Source organism: Rutidosis leptorrhynchoides, chromosome 4, assembly GCF_046630445.1.
Source record: "Rutidosis leptorrhynchoides isolate AG116_Rl617_1_P2 chromosome 4, CSIRO_AGI_Rlap_v1, whole genome shotgun sequence".
Lineage (NCBI taxonomy): Eukaryota > Viridiplantae > Streptophyta > Magnoliopsida > Asterales > Asteraceae > Rutidosis > Rutidosis leptorrhynchoides.
Window position 1 is genome coordinate 470,207,894 of NC_092336.1, and position 24,243 is coordinate 470,232,136.

The 24,243-nt window shown below is 33.4% G+C and overlaps 1 pseudogene; it reads left to right on the forward strand.

Annotated features, from left to right (window-relative positions):
• LOC139842284 (rhamnogalacturonan I rhamnosyltransferase 4-like) overlaps positions 1-24,243 on the forward strand; it is a 235,488-nt pseudogene that overhangs the window by 158,437 nt on the left and 52,808 nt on the right.

The window sequence follows — 24,243 nt, forward strand, 5'->3', positions numbered from 1 at the left end:
TTTTCTTCAGATGTAATCATGGATTTAATGAGTTAATATAATATTAAACTCATTTGTTTTACATTAGAACAAGAATATATAATCTCTAAAACATTAGAGATCACATAATCGCCATAATGAACGAAGATAATTGATGTAGAACGATACGTAGAACGATGATTATACTCGAGGTACGGAACGAGATGTTGTGGCGTGTGATATTGAAACTTAGGTTGTTGGTGGTACTGGTGTTTCCGGTGCTGTTGCTGAAGCTGGTAGGTCTTGCACCACGTTTTCCAAATTAATTACTCGAGCGCGAAGTTCGTCAACTTCTTCGATTACTCCGGGATGATTGTCAGTAAGAATGAGCGAATGAATAAGGTTTAGAATTTTAGATAGAATATAATCGTGGAGAGATATTTGGGAAATGAGGGTGAAAATGATTTTTCGGACTGGTTCGCTGATAAGTGCTTCAGGTTCTTCGTCAAGAGGTGAATTCGGTTGGTGGAAAGGATCACCTTCTTCTTGCCTCCAATGATTCAGTCGACTATGAACCCATCAAATGAATTGGGGATGGATGACTGGGTGATCCATTCTGGTGACACTGCTTCCGGAGCTTAGGTGAAATTCCATATCAGAATCCGAGAGACTTGAACTAGTGGTGAGTTCCATTGCGTACGAGTGAATAAAGGATTTTTCGATATGAAATGATTTTCGGATATCGGATGATATTCTAATTATATAGAATACCTATACATAGTACAGAAGATCCCGTAGATTACGAAGGGATTTAAGGAAACATGTCAGATAAAGTCTACAGTAACAGATACGCTAAGATATGAATTAGCAGATATGCTAAAATATGAGTTTTTCTGTACACTATCTATCAAATAAGTGCAGGAAGTCGTGTCTAGACTTAGAAATGATAAGCAGGTAATTTTCCACTAAGAATGATAAACAATACTTATAATATGCAGCTAAGGTCGAAGTCCAGACTCGCTAATGCATCCTAACAACTATCAGTTAGACACACTAATGCAAGACCTGGTTCGCTAGGACCAACACTCTGATACCACCTGTAAAGACCCGTCCTTATCCACCTGGACGAAGTCTTCAACATATGGTCCCATTGCGAGGTACTGAACTCTATATGCCTTGAACGACTCCATGTAATATCTTTTAGATTGAGCAAATGCACAGCGGAAGACTTAAATCGTACCTGAGAATAAACATGCTTAAAAGTGTCAACCAAAAGGTTGGTGAGTTCATAGGTTTATCATGATAATCATTTCAATATATTAATAGACCACAAGATTTCCATTTATAAATATATGTACACTCGCAAGTGTATAAAAGTATTCTATAAGCTGTGGGCACCCGGTAACAAGCCTTAACGTTCATGTTTTACCCTCTGAAGTACACCAGATCAGGTGTGTTTAAAATAACCTCGAAGTACTAAAGCATCCCATAGTCAGGATGGGGTTTGTCAGGCCCAATAGATCTATCTTTAGGATTCGCGCCTACCGTACATAGACAAGTAGTTTAATGTTACCAAGCTAAGGGTATATTTCTGGTTTAAACCCACATAGAATTAGTTTTAGTACTTGTGCCTACTTCGTAAAACATTTATAAAACAGCGCATGTATTCTCAGCCCAAAAATATATATTGCAAAAGCAATTAAAAAGGGAGCAAATGAAACTCACTTTACTGTATTTTGTAGTAAAAATACATATGACGTCACTGAACAAGTATAGGGTTGGTCTCGGATTCACGAACCTATATCATTTGTATATATATTAACACATATAATTGTAATCGAACAATTTCTATATATATATATATATATATATATATATATATATATATATATATATATATATATATATATATATATATATATATAAGCTTATTAGTAATATCATTTTTATATTAATAACCTATAGGTTCCATATATTCATTTTATATATTTAAAATAATTAAAAATATAAATTCTGTTATGTTATATGTATTAAATATATATTTTGTATATATATATATATATATATATATATATATATACATATCGTTTGTTTTGTTAAAAGTATAATAATACTAAAATAATATTAGTAATGATAAAAATAATAATAATAATGATAATAAAGTTAAAAATAATAATTTTAGTACAAATGATAAAATGATAACTTTAATAAAAATAATACTTTTTAATAAAAATGTTAATTTTACTAATAATTAATACTAATAATAATAATAATAAAATAATGATGCTAATAATTATATTTTTAATATTTGTAATAATATAATAAATATAATAATTAATAATAGCAATAATGTTAATAATAATAATTGAAATACTACCTTAAAACTAGCTTCTAAAAATAAATGCCCGGAACGGGACTCGAACCCGCGACCTCTCGCTAAACCCACCACCTCCTTTACCATTGAGCTGTTTGGTTATTTTTGTAATAATTCTTGGTTTAATCTATATAACCCGAAATTTTGTGTTTCCATCTTCTTCTCTATCAGATTCTTTTGAATCCAGCCCACCAAGAATAATATGGGTCTCGGCCCACCAAACAAATTAAAAGCCCAAATACATATCGGCCAAACTCATCAGTCCATCGACCCAAAGATAAGCCAATGGACTCGATATCCTAATTCTATTACAAAAGTCCACCGGCTACTCCTTTTTTTTTATGTTAAAAAGATTCGGTACACACCAAGGATCAAACACCACAAGTGCTACAGTCTGTCGCTTCTTTTTTTTTTATAATATCATTATCATATATCATCACAGCCATTCACCATCATAATTTAACATCATTCTAATCGTTTGTCACCATCAACAATCAGTCACGTTTTATTAATTGAGATAGGAGCAGTAATCGAAACATCAAACAACTTGGTTTGATTGTCGAATAACAGCAAAGAATATATATATATATATATATATATATATATATATATATATATATATATATATATATATATATATATATATATATAGACAGTCTGGCAGCCGACGGTGGTGGTTTGCGAGCTGTACAGTATGATTCGAACAATTGAAGCTTTCCCGGCTGTAAACATCAGTTAAAAAAATGGTAGCTTTGTGATGGTATTCGCATAAAATAGAAATCGTGAACAGAATTAATACTGAAGGAACCAAGTAACAGTAAGTGTTTAATGAGTGATGATGTTAGTGGTTCATGATGGAAAATGAGAAATATTGGGGGAAACGTTCATGGTGGCGGTTGTGGAGATTTTAACAAGAGAGAAGGTGGCGAGAGGGTAGTGTTTGTTTGTTGTCGAGTGTCACATAAGGAGAAGGATGACCATGGTTTTGATGGTGTGGGTGTAGACGGATGATGAAGATGAAGTGGAGATGGCGGATAGGGTTGAAAGTGGTGGTGCAAGGTGGTGTTTCACGATGGATGGTTCATTCGGTTGTAGTTTTTGATCGATGGAACAAAGAAAAAAGAGAAAAGTGTTGATAGATATAAATGCGTATTCAATGTATATGTTTATATAGATATGAATTCAGTGAAGAAAGAAATTAAAACAAAACAAATACAGTGAAGTATCACTAATTGCATTTGAGAACATCACATGTATACAGAATTTTGATGAATCATGCACCATATAATATATTAAAATATTAAAATATTAAATGATTTTATCAAACGTGTAATAAAGCTGCCGACAGTTGAATTCGAATATTATATCGTGCCCCGTTGATAATTAGTAGTGGATAAAAGTACTCAGAAAAATCCCAAATTTTTATATTAACTATATTTATTTATTTTTGTCATTATGGTATAAAATTCAATCCTTAATTTGTTAAATAAAAATACATCAACTGTCCCTCTCATTTCTGGGTAAAATATTAAAATTGTTAAAACTTAATAAATAGTTCCTAAATACATTTTTAATAAGCCTAAAATTTATAGAACTCATTTTTGGAATTACAAAATAAATTCGAAAATACATATGTATTCAATATACTTTATTTATATATATAGATACCTTTTAAATAATAGTTATTATATATTATTTTATTTTACATTATTAATTCTAACAATTACGTCATATAATATTTCAATTTATATTTCAAATTCATATATTTAAATATATATTTATCTATTTACAAATAGTGGTTCGTGAATCGTCGAGAGCAGTCGAAGATCAATTGAATAAAAACAGTTCAAACTTTTTGAGACTCAACCTAACAGACTTTTCTTGTCGTGTCCAAAAATATAATATTGTATCAAGAGTTTGGTTTAAAATTAGTGGAAATTTTCCGGGTCGTCACATATATCACTAAAGAATTTCTTTCGTTTTTGGTACGACAATCCTTTTTCAAGGAATCCACATACTAAGTAGTTTGCATAGTCTGCAAACCATGGAATTTCATTATAATCTATCTTCAATAGATATTCATCAGGAAAGTTGTCTTGTATGGCCGATTCATTTAGAACTTCTAAGTCGGGATTTTCAAAACGAGAAAGATGATCAGCGGCGAGATTTTCTGCTCCTCTTTTATCTCGGATTTCAATATCGAATTCTTCTAAGAGTAAGATCTAACGGATTAATCGTGGTTTAGCATCTTGTTTCGAAAATAGGTATCTAAGAGCAGAATGGTCAGTATAGACCACCGTTTTTGCTAGAACGAGATATGAACGAAATTTGTCAAAAGCAAAGACAATAGCAAGGAGTTCTTTTTCAGTAGTTATGTAATTCGTTTGTGCTCCTTGTAATGTCTTACTAGCATAATATATAGGTTGAAATCGTTTTTCAATCCTTTGTCCTAAAACGGCTCCCATTGCAAAATCACTTGCATCGCACATAAGTTCAAACGGTAGATTCCAATTTGGTGTTATCATGATCGGCGCATTAGTGAGTTTCTCTTTAAGAATATTAAAAGATTTGATGCATTCATCTGAAAAGATGAATGGAGCATCCTTTTCTAGGAGTTTATTCATAGGAGTGGCAATTTTAGAAAAATCTTTTATGAAACGTCGGTAAAAACTGGCATGCCCTAGAAAACTCCGAACTCCTCTAACATTGGTGGGATGTGGAAGTTTAGCAATTACATCTACTTTAGCTCTATCCACTTCAATTCCTTCTTTTGAAATTTTATGTCCAAGAACGATGCCTTCTTTAACCATGAAATGGCATTTCTCCCAATTAAGTACTAGATTTGATTGTTCGCATCTAATAAGCATTCGTTCCAGATTAACTAGACATGATTCAAAAGTATCACCGAAGACTGAAAAGTCATCCATGAAAACTTCCATGCATTCTTCTATCATGTCGTGAAAAATCGCCATCATGCACCTTTGAAAGGTTGCAGGGGCGTTGCAAAGTCCAAATGGCATGCGTTTGTAAGCAAAAGTACCATAAGGGCACGTGAACGTGGTTTTCTCTTGGTCCTCGGGTGCTATTGGAATTTGAAAATATCCGGAAAAACCATCAAGAAAACAATAGTAACTATTTTCGGCTAATCTTTCCAACATTTGATCAATGGAAGGTAAGGGAAAGTGATCTTTTCTGGTGGCGTCATTTAATTTTCTATAATCAATACAAACACGCCATCCTGTTACAGTCCTAGTAGGAATAAGTTCATTTTTCTCATTTGTAATGACAGTCATGCCACCCTTCTTAGGCACGCATTGAACTGGGCTTACCCATGGACTATCAGAAATTGGATAAATTAAACCTGCATCTAGCAGTTTAATTATTTCTTTTTTAACAACATCTTGCATATTAGGATTTAGTCTTCGTTGGCGTTGCACATACGTTTTATGACCTTCTTCCATAAGGATTTTATGTGTGCAATACGAAGGACTTATTCCTTTAATATCATGAATCTTCCATGCAATGGCTGGTTTATGAGCTTTCAACACAGAAATGAGTTGAGATTTTTCATTTTCAGTAAGAGAAGACGATATTATTACAGGTAATTCAGATTCACCATGTAAATAAGCGTATTCCAAATGGTTTGGAAGTGGCTTTAACTCTAATGTCGGTGGTTCTTCTATCTATGATTTATATCGATATCTGTCTTCTTCTTTTAGCATTTGAATTTCTTCTGTTGTTGGTTCATATCAATTAGCCATTAGTGTAGCTAACATTTCAGCTTCATCAATTGGTTCAGTACTTTCTCCTAAAGAACATTCTTCTATTCCTTGTAATTCTGGAAATTCTTCTAACAATTCTGCATGTGAGTCTATAGTTTGAATATAATAGCATGTATCATCTGCAGATTACGGTTGTTGCATTGCTCTATCAACTGAAAAGGTAACACTCTCGTCCTCTATACTTAGGGTCAATTTCTTACCAAACACGACTATCATTGCTTTAGCCGTGTTTAAGAATGGTCTTCCTAATATGAGAGGAACTTGAGAATCTTCTTCCATGTCCAGAACAACAAAATCTAATGGAAATACTAAAGTACCAACTTTAACTAGCATGTTCTCCATTATCCCTCTAGGATATTTTATTGATCGATCGGCTAGTTGTATGCTTATTCTTGTTGGTTTCAATTCTCCAAGGTCTAGTTTAGCGTATAGTGAATACGACATTAAATTTATACTAGCACCTAAGTCTGCTAATGCTTCTATTGAACTAAGACTACCCAGAAAACATGGAATTGTGAAACTTCCTGGATCAGATAGTTTTTCTGGTATCTTATTCAACAGCACTGCTGAACAATTAGCATTCATAGTAACAGCCGAGAGTTCTTCCATTTTCTTTCTATTTGAGATTAGATCTTTCAGAAATTTAGCATATCTAGGCATTCCTGAAATCACATCAATGAAAGGAAGATTTACATTTATCTGTTTAAACATATCCAAGAATTTGGATTGCTCGGTTTCAAGTTTTTCTTTTTTCATTTTACTCGGGTAAGGAAGTGGTGGTTGGTATGGTTTAACATAAGGTTTAGCCTTAACTGTGTTATCTTCATTAACCTTTTCAACTACCGGTTCTTTTTCCTTATCTTGATCAGGTTGTGATTCTTGTGGAGTAGGAATAGTTTCATCAGAAGTTACAGGTATTTCAGATGGTTTAAGTGTTGTACCACTTCTTGTGGTAATGGATTTAGCTGTTTCATTCCGGGGGTTAGCATTTGTATCACTAGGTAAACTTCCCGGTTTTATTTCACCTATTAACCTTGCTAGGTTACTTACTTCTTGTTCCAAGTTTTGAATAGAAGCTTGTTGATTTCTAAATGCTTGAGCATTTTGTTCATTCGTTTGTTTCTGAGATGTGAAAAACTGAGTTTGAGTTTCAACTAGCTTTGTCATCATATCTTATAAATTTTGCTTTTTATCATCGGTTTGTGGTGGTTTGTTTTGAAAATTAGGTCTTTGCTGATTGTAAGTTTTATTGGATACTTGTTGATTACTAGGACCTTGTTGGTTGTTGTATGGAATTTTTCGGTTATAGTTCTGGTTTTGATTGTAGATCGGTCTTGGCGGTTGATAATTATTCTGATAATTATTTCCAGGCCTTTGGTTTATGTATGAAATATTCTCTCTTTGTTCTATTGTTAATTCAATACTGAGACAATCTTTTGTCAAATGTGGTCCTCCACACTGCTCACAACTAATTCGTATTGAGTGGATATCTTTAGTCTTCTTTTCCATTCGTCTCTCGACAGCATCTATCTTTGCAGAAATGGAATCTAAGTCATGGCTAGAATCGGCTCTAGCTGCTTTAGATGATTTAATGATATCTTTTTCTTGATGCCACTCATGTGAGTGGGAAGCAGTGTTATCAATAATTTTATAAGCATCAGTTTCGGTTTTCTTCATAATAGAACCACCAGCTGCTATATCAATGTCTTTCCTTGTAGTGATGTTGCATCCTTGGTAGAATATTTGTACTATTTGACAGGTGTCTAAACCATGTTGCGGACATCCTCTTAATAACTTTCCAAATCTTGTCCACGCCTCATATAGAGTTTCATTCGGTTTCTGTGTGAACGTAACAATTTCTCCTTGAAGTCTTACGGCTTTAGATGCCGGAAAGAATTGTTTAAGAAAATTTTCAACTAAAACGTCCCATGTATCAATCGCCCCTTCAGGTAACGATTCCAATCAATCTTTGGCTTCTCCCTTTAAAGTACAGGGAAATAACATGAGATATATCTGTTCATCCTCTACTTCTCTTATTTTAAATAGTGTGCAGATCCTATTAAAGGTACGAAGATGTTCGTTTGGATCTTCCTTCGGCGCACCACTAAATTGGCATTGATTAGTCACCATGTGTAGAATTTGTCCTTTGATTTCATAATCTGGCGCATTAATGTCTGGATGAGTAATTGTGTGACCTTGGCCAGTACGTTTAGCTCTCATTCGGTCTTCCATACTTAAAGGTTCCAGATTTTCCATAATTGAATATGTTGAATCTGAATCACTAGAAGATTCTGATTTAATGGTTCGTTCCTCAACAATCTCTGTTTGAATGATTGGTGGTTCCGGAGGAAAAATTAATGGTTCAGGATCTATGAATTGTCCCTGAATATTCTTCGGATTCTCAATTGTGAGGTCGGGTTCAAAAAATGGATTATCGGAAATTTGAATTGGAGTACTTGGTCGACTGGATGACGATTCTAAAGAAAAATCAACGGCGGTAATATTTGCTAAATGTCTTGATCTAGTTACAGGTGGTGAACGTACAAAAGGTGGTGAACGTCTTGCTCGATACATTCACTGAATATCCTATTAGTTTTTAAAAAGGAAAGAAAAATTATATAAGTTATCCAATTAATAGACTTTTCTGATTTTGCTCACGTTTCGAATAGCCAAAAGATGCAGCAGAGGGGCAGGATTCGTTTGGTCTCAATATAATTGAGTACTGTTTGGCTCCAATAACCCGGTCCACGTACAAATCCAACTATTACTACGAACCAGAAAATTTTGATGTCTATCAATTTAACCACTTAAAATAAATTTTCGTAATTTTAAGAAATTTAGATAAGAAGTAGAGAAAATTCTAAGTCCTAAAAACTAGAATAGCGAGAAATAAGAAAGAAAAAGAGCGCGTCGAAAAAGGTCGAAAAAGAAAAGATCGAAAAATAAAAGGCGTCAAAAAAATAAGAAATAAAAAAAAATGACTTATAGAACTTAAAAACACTCGACTAACCCAACCTTATTACTATCACTAACTTAAAATTAAAATTGTAAATTGAGATTACTAATTGGAGTGATGATTGATACATAGGTAAAAGGTGTCGAAAATAAAAATAAGAAAGTAGCGTGTTGAAACTTAAAAAGGAACTAAAAACTAAAAATTAAAAGTTGCGTCTAAAAATATTAAAGCTTACAAGTAAAACTATATTCTAAATGGCAATATCTTAAAAAGAAACTAAAACTTAAAAAGGCGTCGCAAAATTCTAAAGCACCTAAATCTTAGTCTAAAGAAAAAGCACTTAAGGAGAAATGTCCAGTTCTTATTGATTAAAAACGTTCCATATTAATTGATTTCGTTGCGAGGTTTTGACCTCTATATGAGACGTTTTTCAAAGACTGCATTCATTTTTAAAACAAACCATAACCTTTATTTCATAGATAAAGGTTTTAAAAAGCTTTACGTAGATTATCAAATAATGATAATCTAAAATATCCTGTTTACACACGACCATTACATAATGGTTTACAATACAAATATGTTACAACAAAATAAGTTTCTTGAATGCAGTTTTTACACAATATCATACAAGCATGGACTCCAAATCTCGTCCTTATTTAAGTATGCGACAGCGGAAGCTCTTAATAATCACCTGAGAATAAACATGCTTAAAACGTCAACAAAAATGTTGGTGAGTTATAGGTTTAACCTATATATATCAAATCATAATAATAGACCACAAGATTTCATATTTCAATATACATCCCATACATAGAGATAAAAATCATTCATATGGTGAACACCTGGTAACCGACATTAACAAGATGCATATATAAGAATATCCCCATCATTCCGGGACACCCTTCGGATATGATATAAATTTCGAAGTACTAAAGCATCCGGTACTTTGGATGGGGCTTGTTGGGCCCGATAGATCTATCTTTAGGATTCAAGTCAATTAGGGTGTCTGTTCCCTAATTCTTAGATTACCAGACTTAATAAAAAGGGGCATATTCGATTTCGATAATTCAACCATAGAATGTAGTTTCACGTACTTGTGTCTATTTTGTAAATCATTTATAAAACCTGCATGTATTCTCATCCCAAAAATATTAGATTTTAAAAGTGGGACTATAACTCACTTTCACAGATTTTTACTTCGTCGGGAAGTAAGACTTGGCCACTGGTTGATTCACGAACCTATAACAATATATACATATATATCAAAGTATGTTCAAAATATATTTACAACACTTTTAATATATTTTGATGTTTTAAGTTTATTAAGTCAGCTGTCCTCGTTAGTAACCTACAACTAGTTTTCCACAGTTAGATGTACAGAAATAAATCGATAAATATTATCTTGAATCAATCCACGACCCAGTGTATACGTATCTCAGTATTGATCACAACTCAAACTATATATATTTTGGAATCAACCTCAACCCTGTATAGCTAACTCCAACATTCACATATAGAGTGTCTATGGTTGTTCCGAAACATATATAGATGTGTCGACATGATAGGTCGAAACATTGTATACGTGTCTATGGTATCTCAAGATTATATAATATACAATACAAGTTGATTAAGTTATGGTTGGAATAGATTTGTTACCAATTTTCACGTAGCTAAAATGAGAAAAATTATCCAATCTTGTTTTACCCATAACTTCTTCATTTTAAATCCGTTTTGAGTGAATCAAATTGCTATGGTTTCATATTGAACTCTATTTTATGAATCTAAACATAAAAAGTATAGGTTTATAGTCGGAAAAATAAGTTACAAGTCGTTTTTGTAAAGGTAGTCATTTCAGTCGAAAGAACGACGTCTAGATGACCATTTTAGAAAACATACTTCCACTTTGAGTTTAACCATAATTTTTTGATATAGTTTCATGTTCATAATAAAAATCATTTTCTCAGAATAACAAATTTTAAATCAAAGTTTATCATAGTTTTTAATTAACTAACCCAAAACAGCCCGCGGTGTTACTACGACGGCGTAAATCCGGTTTTACGGTGTTTTTCGTGTTTCCAGGTTTTAAATCATTAAGTTAGCATATCATATAGATATAGAACATGTGTTTAGTTGATTTTAAAAGTCAAGTTAGAAGGATTAACTTTTGTTTGCGAACAAGTTTAGAATTAACTAAACTATGTTCTAGTGATTACAAGTTTAAACCTTCGAATAAGATAGCTTTATATGTATGAATCGAATGATGTTATGAACATCATTACTACCTTAAGTTCCTTGGATAAACCTACTGGAAAAGAGAAAAATGGATCTAGCTTCAACGGATCCTTGGATGGCTCGAAGTTCTTGAAGCAGAATCATGACACGAAAACAAGTTCAAGTAAGATCATCACTTGAAATAAGATTGTTTTAGTTATAGAAATTGAACCAAAGTTTGAATATGATTATTACCTTGTATTAGAATGATAACATACTGTAAGAAACAAAGATTTATTGAGGTTGGATGATCACCTTACAAGATTGGAAGTGAGCTAGCAAACTTGAAAGTATTCTTGATTTTATGTAACTAGAACTTGTAGAATATATGAAGAACACTTAGAACTTGAAGATAGAACTTGAGAGAGATCAATTAGATGAAGAAAATTGAAGAATGAAAGTGTTTGTAGGTGTTTTTGGTCGTTGGTGTATGGATTAGATATAAAGGATATGTAATTTTGTTTTCATGTAAATAAGTCATGAATGATTACTCATATTTTTGTAATTTTATGAGATATTTCATGCTAGTTGCCAAATGATGGTTCCTACATGTGTTAGGTGACTCACATGGGCTGCTAAGAGCTGATCATTGGAGTATATATACCAATAGTACATACATCTAAAAGCTGTGTATTGTACGAGTACGAATACGGGTGCATACGAGTAGAATTGTTGATGAAACTGAACGAGGATGTAATTGTAAGCATTTTTGTTAAGTAGAAGTATTTTGATAAGTGTATTGAAGTCTTTCAAAAGTGTATAAATACATATTAAAACACTACATGTATATACATTTTAACTGAGTCGTTAAGTCATCGTTAGTCGTTACATGTAAGTGTTGTTTTGAAACCTTTAGGTTAACGATCTTGTTAAATGTTGTTAACCCAATGTTTAAAATATCAAATGAGATTTTAAATTATTATATTATCATGATATTATCATGTCTGAATATCTCTTAATATGATATATATACATTAAATGTCTTTATAACGATAATCGTTACATATATGTCTCGTTTAAAAATCATTAAGTTAGTAGTCTTGTTTTTACATATGTAGTTCATTGTTAATATACTTAATGATATGTTTACTTATCATAGTATCATGTTAACTATATATATATATATATATATATATATATATATATATATATATATATATATATATATATATATATATATATATATATATATATATATATATCCATATATATGTCATCATATAGTTATTACAAGTTTTAACGTTCGTGAATCACCGGTCAACTTGGGTGGTCAATTGTCTATATGAAACATATTTCAATTAATCAAGTCTTAACAAGTTTGATTGCTTAACATGTTGGAACATTTAATCACGTAAATATCAATCTCAATTAATAGATATAAACATGAAAAAGTTCGGGTCACTACAGTACCTACCCGTTAAATAAATTTCGTCCCGAAATTTTAAGCTGTTGAAGGTGTTGACGAATCTTCTGGAAATAGATGCGGGTATTTCTTCTTCATCTGATCTTCACGCTCCCAGGTGAACTCGGGTCCTCTACGAGCATTCCATCGAACCTTAACAATTGGTATCTTGTTTTGCTTAAGTCTTTTAACCTCACGATCCATTATTTCGACGGGTTCTTCGATGAATTGAAGTTTTTCGTTGATTTGGATTTTATCTAACGGATTGGTGAGATCTTCTTTAGCAAAACATTTCTTCAAATTCGAGACGTGGAAAGTGTTATGTACAGCCGCGAGTTGTTGAGGTAACTCAAGTCGGTAAGCTACTGGTCCGACACGATCAATAATCTTGAATGGTCCAATATACCTTGGATTTAATTTCCCTCGTTTACCAAATCGAACAACGCCTTTCCAAGGTGCAACTTTAAGCATGACCATCTCTCCAATTTCAAATTCTATATCTTTTCTTTTAATGTCAGCGTAGCTCTTTTGTCGACTTTGGGCAGTTTTCAACCGTTGTTGAATTTGGATGATCTTCTCGATAGTTTCTTGTATAATCTCCGGACCCTAATCTGTCTATCCCCCACTTCACTCCAACAAATCGGAGACCTGCACTTTCTACCATAAAGTGCTTCAAACGGCGCCATCTCAATGCTTGAATGGTAGCTGTTGTTGTAGGAAAATTCTGCTAACGGTAGATGTCGATCCTAACTGTTTTCGAAATCAATAACACATGCTCGTAGCATGTCTTCAAGCGTTTGTATCGTCCTTTCGCTCTGCCCATCAGTTTGTGGATGATAGGCAGTACTCATGTCTAGACGAGTTCCTAATGCTTGCTGTAATGTCTGCCAGAATCTTGAAATAAATCTGCCATCCCTATCAGAGATAATAGAGATTGGTATTCCATGTCTGGAGATGACTTCCTTCAAATACAGTCGTGTTAACTTCTCCATCTTGTCATCTTCTCTTATTGGCAGGAAGTGTGCTGATTTGATGAGACGATCAACTATTACCCAAATTGTATCAAAACCACTTGCAGTCCTTGGCAATTTAGTGATGAAATCCATGGTAATGTTTTCCCATTTCCATTCCAGGATTTCGGGTTATTGAAGTAGACCTGATGGTTTCTGATGCTCAGCTTTGACCTTAGAACACGTCAAACATTCTCCTACGTATTTAGCAACATCGGCTTTCATACCCGGCCACCAAAAATGTTTCTTGAGATCCTTGTACATCTTCCCCGTTCCAGGATGTATTGAGTATCTGGTTTTATGAGCTTCTCTAAGTACCATTTCTCTCATATCTCCAAATTTTGGTACCCAAATCCTTTCAGCCCTATACCGGGTTCCGTCTTCCCGAATATTAAGATGCTTCTCCGATCCTTTGGGTATTTCATCCTTTAAATTTCTCTTTTTTAAAACTCCTTGTTGCGCCTCCTTTATTTGAGTAGTAAGGTTATTATGAATCATTATATTCATAGATTTTACTCGAATGGGTTCTCTGTCCTTCCTGCTCAAGGCATCGGCTACCACATTTGCCTTCCCCGGGTGGTAACGAATCTCAAAGTCGTAATCATTCAATAATTCAATCCACCTACGCTGCCTCATATTCAGTTGTTTCTGATTAAATATGTGTTGAAGACTTTTGTGGTCGGTATATATAATACTTTTGACCCCATATAAGTAGTGCCTCCAAGTCTTTAATGCAAAAACAACCGCGCCTAATTCCAAATCATGCGTCGTATAATTTTGTTCGTGAATCTTCAATTGTCTAGACGCATAAGAAATCACCTTCGTTCGTTGCATTAATACACAACCGAGACCTTGCTTTGATGCGTCACAATAAATCACAAAATCATCATTCCCTTCAGGCCATGACAATATAGGTGCCGTAGTTAGCTTTTTCTTTAATAACTGAAACGCTTTCTCTTGTTCATCATTCCATTCAAATTTCTTCCCTTTATGCGTTAATGCAGTCAAGGGTTTTGCTATTCTGGAAAAGTCTTGGATGAACCTTCTGTAGTAACCAGCTAGTCCTAAAAACTGGCGTATGTGTTTCGGAGTTTTTGGGGTTTCCCACTTTTCAACAGTTTCTATCTTTGTCGGATCCACCTTAATACCTTCTTTGTTCACTATGTGACCGAGGAATTGAACTTCTTCCAACCAAAATGCACACTTTGAAAACTTAGCGTACAATTCTTCCTTCCTCAATACTTCTAACACCTTTCTCAAATGTTCACCGTGTTCTTGGTCATTCTTTGAGTAAATAAGTATGTCATCAATGAAAACAATGACAAACTTGTCAAGGTATGGTCCACACACTCGGTTCATAAGGTCCATGAACACAGCTGGTGCATTAGTTAAACCAAACGGCATGACCATAAACTCGTAATAACCGTAACGTATTCTGAAAGCAGTCTTTGGAATATCATCTTCTTTCACCCGCATTTGATGATACCCGGAACGTAAGTCAATCTTTGAATAAACAGACGAGCCTTGTAGTTGATCAAATAAGTCATCGATTCTCGGTAGTGGGTAGCGGTTCTTGATGGTAAGTTTGTTCAACTCTCGGTAGTCAATACACAACCTGAATGTACCATCTTTCTTCTTGACAAACAAAACAGGAGCTCCCCACGGTGATGTGCTTGGTCGAATGAAACCACGCTCTAAAAGTTCTTGTAATTGGCTTAGCAGTTCTTTCATCTTGCTGGGTGTGAGTCTGTAAGGAGCACGAGCTATTGGTGCAGCTCATGGTACAAGATCTATTTGAAATTCAACGGATCGATGTGGGGGTAATCCCGGTAATTCTTTTGGAAATACATCGGGAAATTCTTTTGCAATGGGAACATCATTGATGCTCTTTTCTTCAGTTTGTACTTTCTCGACGTGTGCTAGAACAGCATAACAACCTTTTCTTATTAGTTTTTGTGCCTTCAAATTACTAATAAGATGTAGCTTCGTGTTGCCCTTTTCTCCGTACACCATTAAGGGTTTTCCTTTTTCTCGTATAATGCGAATTGCATTTTTGTAACAAACGATCTCTGCTTTCACTTCTTTCAACCAGTCCATACCGATTATCACATCAAAACTCCCTAACTCTACTGGTATTAAATCAATCTTAAATGTTTCGCTAACCAGTTTAATTTCTCGATTCCGACATATATTATCTGCTGAAATTAATTTACCATTTGCTAATTCGAGTAAAAATTTACTATCCAAAGGCATCAATGGACAACTTAATTTAGCACAAAAATCTCTACTCATATAGCTTCTATCCGCACCCGAATCAAATAAAACGTAAGCAGATTTATTGTCAATAAGAAACGTACCCGTAACAAGCTCCGGGTCTTCTTGTGCCTCTGCCGCATTAATATTGAAAACTCTTCCGCGGCCTTGTCCATTTGTGTTCTCCTGGTTCGGGCAATTTCTAATAATGTGGCCCGGTTTTCCACATTTATAACAAACTACATTGGCATAACTTGCTCCGACACTACTTGCTCCGCCATTACTCGTTCCGACACCATTTGTTCCTTTCGTTCTATTAACCCCTGGTCCGTAGAGCTCACATTTCGCTGCGCTATGACCATTTCTTTTACACTTGTTGCAAAATTTGGTGCAGAACCCCGAGTGATACTTTTCACACCTTTGGCATAGCTGCTTCTGATTGTTGTTGTTGTTGCGGTTATTATTATTGTTGGGATGATTGTTGTAGTTGCTGTTGTTGTTGTTGTTGTTGTTGTTGTTGTTGTTGTTGGGCCGTTTGTTGTAGTTGTGATTTATGTTGCGATTGTTGGGATAATTGTTGCGATTATTGTTGTAATTGCTGTTATTGTTGTATTGGTGATTCTTATCACTGTTTTACTCCCACTTTCTTTTGACTTGCTTCACATTGGCCTCTTCAGCAGTCTGTTCTTTAATTCTTTCTTCAATCTGTTTCACTAGTTTGTGAGCCATTCTACATGCCTGTTGTATGGAGGCGAGCTCGTGTGAACTTATATCTTCTTGGATTCTTTCCGGTAATCCTTTCACAAACGCGTCGATCTTCTCTTCCTCATCTTCGAATGCTCCCGGACACAATAGGCAGAATTCTGTGAATCGTCTTTCGTACGTGTTAATATTAAATCCTTGGGTTCGTAACCCTCTAAGTTCTGTCTTGAGCTTATTGACCTCGGTTCTGGGACGGTACTTCTCGTTCATCAAGTGCTTGAATGCTGACCACGGTAGTGCGTACGCATCGTCTTGTCCCACTTGCTCTAGATAGGTATTCCACCATGTTAACGCAGAACCTGTGAAGGTATGCGTAGCGTACTTTACTTTGTCCTCTTCAGTACACTTACTTATGGCAAACACCAATTCGACCTTCTCGGTCCACTGTTTCAATCCGATCGGTCCTTCGGTTCCATCAAATTCCAAAGGTTTGCAGGCAGTGAATTCTTTGTAGGTGCATCCTACACGATTTCCTGTACTGTTAGTGTGACGACCCGGAAATTTCCGACCAAATTTAAACTTTAATCTTTATATTATTCTGACACGATAAGCAAAGTTTGTTAAGTTAAATCACAAGAATTTTAAACTGTGTTCATACATTCATTATAACCTCGACCAAATTCCGAAGATTCACGAACCGTTATATATAAATAGATATGTATATGTATATATATATTATAACTTGAGAATATTAATAAAGTATTAAACGTATAATACTTTACACGAACGTATTTGTTTCAATATGATTTTCGACGAAAAAAAATATATATTAAATGATTGAATTATCAGAAACATTGAATTATGATTACAAGTCTCTGTTGAGAGGTCCACTATGATTTGAGAAAATCTATTCCTCTTAACGATATTCGGAATAATTTGTAAAGCTATTTATAAATAAAAACAAAAAGTGTCATTTACGAAAGTTAGACAAAAGTTAGTGGAGAATTGGTTTCCATAATATTCTATTAATTTATTTTCAAACGTACAAAGACGTTTTCAGTTTAAAAAGAACTTTATTATTAAAACGTATATAACTTTTATAAATATCTAGAATCACTTTTGACAACTCATTACTTAACCAGTATAATAAATATAACGATATTTATATTTTATTTCATTAAATATATATAACGATTTAAATTAATATTATATATATTTATACGCGTATTATACATACATAGTTTTTATACTTTTACTATACTTTAACTTTACCTTTACTTTACTTTAACTTTAATAATTCACTTTAATAATTCATACTTTAATAATTCACTTTAATAATTCATAATTTAATAATTCACTTTAATAATTCATACTTTAATAATTCACTTTAATAATTCATACTTTAATAATTCATACTTTAATAATTCACTTTAATAATTCATACTTTAATAATTCACTTTAATAATTCATACTTTAATAATTCACTTTAATAATTCATACTTTAATAATTCACTTTAATAATTCAAAAATCTATTATAAATAGAATTCAATAGGTTTCATTATTTCATAGAAACTTGAAAATATATTTCTCTAAACTCTCTCAATCGATTTATATATATATATATATATATATATATATATATATATATATATATATATTTGCTCTGTATTATTTCAAGATATTATTAGTATATATAAAATATTACGACGGAGTGCTGTCCGAGTGATTTCAAAATAGTTTTTTTGAATGAGTCGAAGCTAAGAAAATTATGGGTTATAGCTATGGAGGTGATGGGTATGGTTCATGGGTATGCTCGCGAGGTCAATCTAGTGTTTATCATCTCCGTTGCGTCTACGTACTTTCCTGCAATATTGAATCTCAATATTGATACGTTCGTGAATCCGAGGCCAACCTTGCACTTGTTAAATGACGTTATATGTATTTTTACTACGAAATACAGTATTGTGAGTTTCATTTGCTCTCTTTTATATATATTTTTGGGACTGAGAATACATGCGCTGTTTTTATAAATGTTTTACGAAATAGGCACAAGTACTAAAACTAATTCTACGTGGGTTTAAACCAGAAATATACCCTTAGCTTGGTAACATTAAACTACTTGTCTATGTACGGTAGGCGCGAATCCTAAAGATAGATCTATTGGGCCTGACAAACCTCGTCCTGACTATGGGATGCTTTAGTACTTCGAGGTTATTTTAAACACACCTGATCTGGTGTACTTCAGAGGGTAAAACATGAACGTTAAGGCTTGTTACCGGGTGCCTACAACTTATAGAATACTTTTATACACTTGCGAGTGTACATATATTTATAAATGGAAATTTTGTAGTCTATTAATATATTAAAATGATTGTTATGATAAACCTATGAACTCACCAACCTTTTGGTTGACACTTTAAAGCATGTTTATTCTCAGGTATTAAAGAAATCTTCCGCTGTGCATTAGCTCATTTTAAGGATATTACTTGGAGTTATTCATGGCATATTTTTAAAGACGTTGCATTCGAGTCATTGAGTTCATCAAGATTATTATTAAGCCAATTATAGTTGGATGTATTATGAAATGGTGTGCATGCCGTTAACTTTCGTTGTAAAGAAAGTTTGTCTTTTAAAAACGAATGCAATGTTTGTAAAATGTATCATATAGAGGTCAAATACCTCGCGATGTAATCAACTATTGTGAATCGTTTATAATGTATATGAACGGGTCCTTTCAGTTGGTATCAGAGCGGTGGTCTTAGCGAACCAGGTCTGCATTAGTGTGTCTAACTGATAGTCGTTAGGATGCATTAGTGAGTCTGGACTTCGACCGTGTCTGCATTTCAAAAGTTTTGCTCATCATTCTTGTCGGAAATTACCTGCTTATCATTCTTAATCTAGACACATCTTATTGCATTGATTGCATGAATAGTGTATAGACAAAATTCATATCTTAGCGTATCTGCTAATTCATATCTTAGCGTATCTGTTACTGTAAACTTTGCCTGACATATTTCGTAAATTCCTCCGTAATCTACGAAACCTTTTGCTCTATATAATTAGAATACCACCCGATAGCCGGAAAATCATTTCATATCGAAAAATTCTTTATTCAATCGTACGAAATGAAATTCGTCATTAGTTCAAGTCCCTCGGATTCCGAAATGGAATCCCACTCAAGTTTCGAAAGCAGTGTGACCGGAATGGATCAACCAATTAGTCATCATCTATTCTGGATGAATTGGGGATGGGTTCGTAGCCTCCTTAATCATTGGAGACAAGAAGAAGGTGATCCCTTCCATCCACCACATTGTCCTCTTGGCGAAGAACCTGAAGCACTTACCGGCGAACCTATCCGAAACACCATTTTCTCTCTTATTTCTAGAGTATCTCGTCACGATTACATACTACACCAAATTCTAGATTTTATTTATCCGCTCGTCCGAACCGACAATCACCCCGGTGTAATAGAAGAAGTCAACGAGCTTCGCGCTCGGGTAGTGGCTTTGGAGAATATGGTGCAAAGGTTACAAACACCAGCAGCAGCACCATTAGCATAAACAGTACCACCATCAGCATTACCAACAGTACCATCACCACCACCAACAACAACATCCACATCCCACACCGCAACATCACAATATGTATCTCAAACATCAACGTCATACGCCCTGTAAATATCCAGGAATATCAACAACAACAAAGGATGAAGTATTGATTCATAAACTTCATTGAAGAGATATCTCTGCGGCAGTTATGTAATCTCCAAAATCTTAGAGATTATTTAATTCTGACCGTAAATCGGATGAGTGAACGGAGATGGTAGAGTAGAAACTTTGATCGAAAATGGTGTACGATTTACAAGCTAGAATTGTTTTACCAACATCATCAACAGGACCGTAGCATCATCAAGACAGTCAGTGCCGTCAGTATTGTCAGAATCAACAGCACCTGTAACATCACAAACTCTGTCAGTTCAAGAATCATTGTGGACATCATTACGAATCAACAACAAATATATTGTATCAACGAGTTATGAAGTATTAACTCATTTCCAATCGAAAGATTTATATGTATATTTTATATGTATAAATTTTTAAACCATAATAAATCTTCCCGTACTAAGCTATTATGTGTGAATCTTAACTACTCAGTTAATTCATATTACAAATATGCAATGATGTACGTCCTTCGTCCGCAACTTAACCATCGTTAATTACAATCTCTATCTCAATTCAATAAAAAAATCCAATTCATAATAAATCAAGTGTATTATTCGAATATATGTTTGATTTTACACTTTCATCATCGATGTACTCGAAACTTTTCAAATAACATCATTCGTACCTTGCGAAGTTCACAAGAATTTCACGAAAACCAACAAATAACAAAATAATGATTCATAATTTCAATATTATTGAAGAAATACTTATGCAATTTATAAAGTTTTAGGGATTACTCAATTCTAGTTCCAACCATAAAACAAATGAGTTTAATTTAATATTAACTCATTAAATCTATATTACATCTAAAGAAAATATACACATATATTTTCATAAAGACTGTAATAAACTTCTTTTGTACAAAATATTAATTGTGAAATTTTTTTTAACGGGTAGGTAATACCCGAGAGATATATAAATTCACAATTAATATATTACGTTTTTCGAAACTGATTCAACAATCATCAACTATACTCCCTACTTTCACAACAATATCCATTCTTTCATATAAATCAAAACAATCATACTCATTCAAATTCAATTACATATTCTGATTTTGAAATCGCATAATTCAATTCGAAATATAACCAGTATCATCACTATTAGATTCCTATATCTTTCAAAGCTATACTTTGACTTCAAAACTGTGTTAGAACATCATATGTATTAACGATTACAATATGTGCTCAAACCCTTCAAAATTCCTGAAGACACTTCAACTAAGGAACAATCGAGATGATGATCCAACCACATGTTACCCACAGTTATACACCTGAAAAACTCTCAAAACCCAAGTCATAGTTCGACACGTAGCCGTGTTAGACCCTTTGGCATTTACTAGCTAAAATAACTTTTCAATTCCGTTTCAAAATAGACAGTTTTGTCACAGCTCCAACAAGTCATCTTCGACTTCTCAATCAAAACAGTCTTATTATAACCACGATAGATACGTTGCCCTTTCGCCAACGTTACCGGGGAATCGTTTATATTCACCACATTAGCAATAAACTTACCAACAACTTCATTGATCTTTGACTTTCAAAAAAAAAAAATCATTATAATTATCGAAACCCTATCATATACTCATTCGTACCTTATAACAAGAATTGCCATACCAATTATTGATAATCAGCAATCAGTATTTTGAAACCTCGCAGCATGTCTACATCAACAATTACATATACACACAACGTCTACCTCCAAGAATTACATTCTTTGAATGAGAAATTTCTGAAAAACACCCTAAACTGCGAACCAGTTCTCGAAATTTTGAAAAATGTTGATGAAGCAGCAAAAACTATAAACGACCTTAACAGTAAAAAGTTAGATGATAAAGGATAGTATATTGGCAAAGCTCAGAAAAAGAGAAGCTTTGGAACTGGAAAACGGATTGAGCAAAGTATGAAGGAGGCTGTGGACAAATCACAAAGGCTGAACCTGCCTTCAAAGAATCCAAATGATTCACTACTTGCTAAAGTCATTAACGAATACCTTGCTCCTGACTCTAAACCCCTGCGGACAATATCCTTCATTATCCTCTGATATTAGACATTCTAAGATATCATCGTATCTTTCATTATAAATATCATCCATACTTCTGAAGATATTTTTATAATTATTCTTATCTGAAATCATTTACCTCTTCGCGCTATCTGTATTATATCATAAAAGAAACTATTTTAGTTTCTAAATTCTGAAACATTCGAGTTTAAAATAGGAATATTCTTGAAAAAGTGTTGGGAGCTGAAGCATGAGTTAGTATAATATAATGACACTTGATCAACGTGATTATATTACAGTAATTCATGCTGAGTTTCTAAATGGAACATGATGATTCACAGATCATAACGTCATCATGTGCTATGTTACACGACTCTTATATTCTCTTTGATCTCTAAATATCAAGAAAATATTTCTTGATGATTCGGCCTTTTCCGAGGTATTCTGGTAATTTGACAAGTCAAGATCGTGCCATTACAATTTCCTTCCTAGAACATTAACAATGTTCATTCCGAAATTTATATCTGCGAATTCTGGACCATTACAAGCGGTGCTTAATTGCTAGAAGAAGAAACTAAAGGACAAAGCTCCGAACTAGAAATGGGAGTATAAATCATAGCAAATAGAAGAGAGCATTAACTGTGGATGACAATGATTATAGAAGAAGCAAGGACTTTGAAATATAAGGGAAGATATAAAACCCAACAACAACCCAGAAATCACAAACTGCATATATCAATGCATATAGCAATATAAAGACACGGGAGAACTAAAAACACTATAAAACCAAGAGTATAGTAGAAGTAAATAGATTCTTCCTGAGGCAGATGAAAAAGAAGAGCGACAGATATGAAAGTGAGGAGTATATCAAGAATCAGCACTGGATGAAGCATATTGACAAATACTTTAAAATATGAGTTGAGAAGGTGTGAGTTGTAAGAAAACATATGAGTTGGATTTATAGTGAAATATCCGACAGAGAAATCAAAATGGATAATCGCATTAATTCGAAGAGGATCATAATTTCCTTAATCGCCGAATAATCAAATCCAATATAGATTACAAAGATTTTCTTTTCGGAGATCAATCGTGATGACGTCAAAAGATACGACGAATCACTATTATGTTATTTCATTCATTTACGATAACTTCACTCACACGCTTCGAGTAATCGAATTATTTTATCCATTCTTCTTGAACATGATAAAACTCTATAATCGTTATAATAACATTCTCATTGTTAGTCATGACGACCTCTATCAAATTTCGGGGACGAAATTTCTTTAACGGGTAAGTACTGTGACGACCCGAAAATTTCTGACCAAATTTAAACTTTAATCTTTATATTATTCCGACACGATAAGCAAAGTTTGTTAAGTTAAATCACAAGAATTTTAAACTGTGTTCATACATTCATTATAACCTCGACCAAATTCCGAAGAGTCACGAACCGTTATATATAAATAGATATGTATATGTATATATATATTATAACTTGAGAATATTAATAAAGTATTAAACGTATAATACTTTACACGAACGTATTTGTTTCAATATGATTTTCGACAAAAAAATATATATTAAATGATTGAATTATCAGAAACATTGAATTATGATTACAAGTCTCTGTTGAGAGGTCCACTATGATTTGAGAAAATCTATTCCTCTTAACGATATTCAGAATAATTTGTAAAGCTATTTATAAATAAAAACAAAAAGTGTCATTTACGAAAGTTAGACAAAAGTTAGTGGAGAATTGGTTTCCATAATATTCTATTAATCTATTTTTAAACGTACAAAGACGTTTTCAG